Raw genomic sequence first — 4,794 nt, 5'->3', positions numbered from 1 at the left:
ATGAAAAAATCTAGTCAAATGACATCCGAGGCAACAAAGGAAATTGCAAATAGGATTATAAGTGACTCTCATTTGTCAATGGTCATTTTTTATAATAATTCTTGGATCAACAAACCAAATTTGTTTCATCTTTTGACAACAGGATTCCCTAGAAGAGTAGGTCTCACAAGGAAGATTTGTCGTCCATGGACGTCAGCATGTATTGACTGCTGCCATTGGGCGACTAGAGCACCCTGGTTGTGTTTGTGCTACTGAATCCGGTGTCATGATCAAACAATACTTTGGATCGACTTTAAGGAGCTCCCATACATCTATGTCCACGGTTCCTAAAGACCTGGAGCAGCTAACACAAAAAATTAGGGACCGACTGAAGTATTCGATTAAAGAAAAAGTGACTCGACAACTAATGTTGTCCTACAACCAGATGTAGTCGTAGATGCAATCACAGGGACTCACATTACCTCCTGAGTCTAAGGTTGGTCCTTCTGTTATTCATGTCAGCATAAAAGAAAGTTGTGTCGACCCCTCGGGGTAGGACCCAGATACGGGTGACTCAGAGAAATGTGGGTTGTATGTCGATGAGATTCCTCCCCGCCTGGTTGCCCTTGGAAGAGTTTATGAGAGGTCGACGACCATCCATAGCGTCCCTTTGGGCAATGATCAAATGAAGGTTGGTGTTGAGGAAGTTGGAGATGTTGATGCTTGCATTCCTGTACCCACTAAAGAGGTTCAGTTAGTGGGGCAAGCACTTAACACCTTCCTTGCTTAGCCGACACATCTTGTAAAGCCTTTTTCAAGATAGGTATTTCATTTTTGTTGTTTTTCAGAATTATTAAAAAAGGATTTGTTACAAATAAAGTGGTGGTTGTCATTCACTTATGTTTATTAACTGTGTAGGATAAACAAGGAGCTGAGGGATCGACAAAACCTTTAGATAAGCCGGATCCTAATGTCGATCCCCTATACCTGATGGCATTGACCATCCCACAGTTTTTCCTCAAGTCGTTGCAAGTGTCGTGGGATGCTACCATGTTTGGGGTGTATAATGATAACTTTCTCTTGTACATAAAGCATGAAGATCTTTTTGAAATAGCACATAGTGGTCAATGTCTTAGCATTTCTGTTATACAATTGTGGATTTTGTAAGTCACTTTTCATTATTGTATATTAGCTAATTTATTGTTTTAAATTCATACATAATTTACTTTATTTTAACGACAATAGGCATTTGATTAAGACAAGTATGTGAGCAGGGAATGCCTTAAAAATTAAATTTCATTTAAACAATGTTTAATGCCTTAAAAATTAAATTTCATTACTTTGTGCACTAATTTTCGGTTAACTTTGAATATCTGAATATCCTATTCAATTTAGTGTAATAAGCAAAAAGGAAACACTGAGTGCGGGTACTACGTAATGCATTGGATGTCAACAATAGTCCTAGGAGGTTTCAAGGATAATTGGAAAACGTTAACCATTTACTTCATAACTAATTCAATTTGTTATAGTTTTATTATTTATACTTATTAACTTATGTTTTATTATACCATGCAATATTTTACTGATCTAAGACCATTGGAACCAGAGACAATGAAGGCAATTCGCATTCAGTGGGCAATATATTATCTAAAAGTTAAAAATGAAATACTAGGTTTTTAAATAATTTTAGAATTGTAGTTATGTTAATTTAGTTTATTAGGTTACAAATGATTTTATGTATTGACTTTCATTACTTTAAATGTTTCTTTGTCTAAAATTTGTCTGGATTGGTTCTATTTTTCAATTTGCAGATTAATTTGGGGTAATTAAAAAAATAGACAGGATATTAAAAAAATTCAAAAAACAACATCGGTTTTTTTTCTAAAAACCGATGTTGTCGTCAATTCACAACATAGGTTTTTAGAAAAACCGATATTGTTAATTAACCACAACATCAATATTTCTAAAAACCAATGTTAGCATTGATACTCTTATGTTGAAAGTCTTAAATAACTAATGTTAAACGTCTATTTTCTAGTAGTGAGAAATTGAGTAATCCATCTATCTCATTATAATTGTCATGTATGGAAATAAATATCCCAAAATAATTGTCATTTTAACTTTTTAATATCAAATTAATTACTATTTTTCAATTATATACAAAATCTAGAAAGAATTAATGATGATGTAAAGTTAATTTTGTAAAATTATTACTCTTTTTATCTATTTATTATTATTTCTTTATCTGTGTACAACAATATAAGATGATAATTATTTTAGGATGGAGGGAGTAATGTATTAATGATGAGTCAATTGAAAAATATTTGATAGGTATCACATGATCTACATATTATAGAGACGAAAAAGAAAAAAATAGATATATTAACAGGACTAAAATAAAAGAACAAGAATCAATTTTTTTTGTTTTATTAGAGGTTCAACATAAAAGGAAAAATTCTTAGGGACTAAGAAAAAATCGTTAATTTATTAAAACCTAAAACATATATAAGCCTATTTTAAAATCATTATCATAACTTCATTGTAGGTTTTGAAATTATAAAAAAAATGTAAAAAAAGAAATTATAAAAACTTTAATGAAAATTTGATGGGATAAATACTCGTCTTAGTCCTTGAAAGCAGGCATGGCAGTGGAATCCAATCCCGTGGGAACCAAATCGAACTTGCCCCAACTTTGACGGAGAAAAACCGCGTTGATCGGGTTCGGGGTCGGATTCAGATTTTCCCTGATAACCTAAAACGGGGGTGGGGGTGGGTATAGGATTACTGATATAAGCCCCGACCCTGAACCCACCCCAGAATTATAGTGTATTAAATATTACTATTCGAAAGTCGAAACCTAATTCCTAAAACCTAATCTGAGCCACGGCTCCTCAGTCCTCACTCTACCTACCTCTCTCACAAATTCACTAGTTTGGGATTTAGAGTTGCCGATTTGGAGTTTCCACTCCTCTGCTTTGATCTCCTCTTCGATCTTAATTCCACCATCGACGAGGACACCAAGGTCTCTCTCTCTCTCTCTCTCTCTCTCTCTCTCTCTCTCTCTTAACCATCCATCGCATTGCACTGGATCATTTTTTCTTCTTCTTTGCTTGTTTGTTTTTCTACATTATTTTGTTCATTCAATATTTGATTTGATTTAGAATGTTGCTAATTTACTTCTTTTCTTTTCTTTGTTTGTATTCGTTCACGAATCTTTCTGTCTAGTAGATTAAGTTTGAGATTCAGAAACGTATTAGAGTCTAATTTCACTAGCTAGAAAGTTGCTTGAACTTTACATTTTGGAGAGCAATATTTGTGGTTTTGTTTGGAATAAAGTTTCATGTGTTTATTGAAGTGATTGCTTTTATTAAAATGCATCCAACCTAGGGAATAGGATCAAACGTTTGTGAAGACAACATATGGGAATGAAAGCAAGGTGAAACTTTTGTATTTTTTACTGAAAACATATTAATGAAAAATAAAAAGGAAAACAAACTAAACACTCCATTTTCCTGGAGTTTTTACCAGGAGCAACTGATGGAATTTTTTTGTGTATGTGAGAAGTTTCATTAACATGTATCAGTAAAACATTTATTATATTGTATTGTATGTATGTGATAACATTTGCTTTTACTGGAGTTTAAGATTGCTGAAGTGTTTGACCTTTTTTGTGCAAATCTCTACTTATTTCTATTCCTCAGGATATCCCCTTGAAAAGGCTGAGGCATATGCTACTTTAAGAAAGTAAGCTTGTTTATTTACCTTCTTTATTTGATTTGAATGTTGTATATATGTTTTGTTACTCATCATCCTATATGTAAGATTGTCAAAACATTGAATTATGAAACACTAAAATGTTCCAGAATTACATATAGGGCCATGATCAATTACACTCATGATGGCCAAAATTCTTGTATAAATATAATAGGACAATACATGTATATTGGCTTATTGACAATCATCTTATAAAAAAACCTTTGCTCATAGGTTATGATAATCATAGTGGGTGTGTGCATACATTGATCCCTCTACCTCTCAAACTTTTTCTTCCTCACTGTTTCTTCCTTATAAAACATTTGCTAAAGTAGTTGTTTGCATATCAAGTGTATTTAATTTAGTTTACTACCATGTTGATTTTATCAGCAAAGGTAAATAATAGATATTAAAATGATATAAGGGGTGTCAAAAATCCATACACAGAGACAAAAAACTAGACATATTCTTGTTGTGTCTTCCCTTGGTTAATTGCTATGTTATATTGCTAGTGAATATAAATAAAGAGTATGTAAGCATGTTTACAAAAAGAGGAAAGTTATCCTTGTTTACCTTACACTGCCATAAACAACATGTTAGTGCTAAAAAAACTACTCCACTTCTTATCCTAATAAAACACCATAAAAGACTAGAAAAAATTATAAAAAGATAAATAAGATAAATTTCAGATTTTTTCATTGATTGATTTCCTAAAAGAAAAATGTATTTATATCGATTAGCCAGACTAAATCATTCTTATTTAATTGGTGTTAATGTTGAATCAATGGGCTATTGCTCAAATTTACTGCATATATTGCCTGTTGCATTGGTTTTTGTTTCTCAGTCAATGGTGAAGCTCAATTAAAATATTTGCACTCACAATAAGTTCTTAAATTGATAAAGGTAGGTGGTAAAGGTAGACATTCCAAGAAAATGAGAATAAGAGTAAGATAGCTAGAGAAAACAAAGAATAAGGTAGGTGTTACAGGTAGCCATTCCAAGCTTAATTCATTATAATTTAAAAAATTAAAAAATGGAGCTTAATTCTGGTGTATAATTAAA

Source organism: Glycine max, chromosome 5 (genome assembly GCF_000004515.6).
Source record: "Glycine max cultivar Williams 82 chromosome 5, Glycine_max_v4.0, whole genome shotgun sequence".
Classification (NCBI taxonomy): Eukaryota; Viridiplantae; Streptophyta; class Magnoliopsida; order Fabales; family Fabaceae; genus Glycine; species Glycine max.
The sequence above is the reverse complement of the archived record's forward strand: the minus strand, read 5'-3'. Positions refer to the sequence as shown.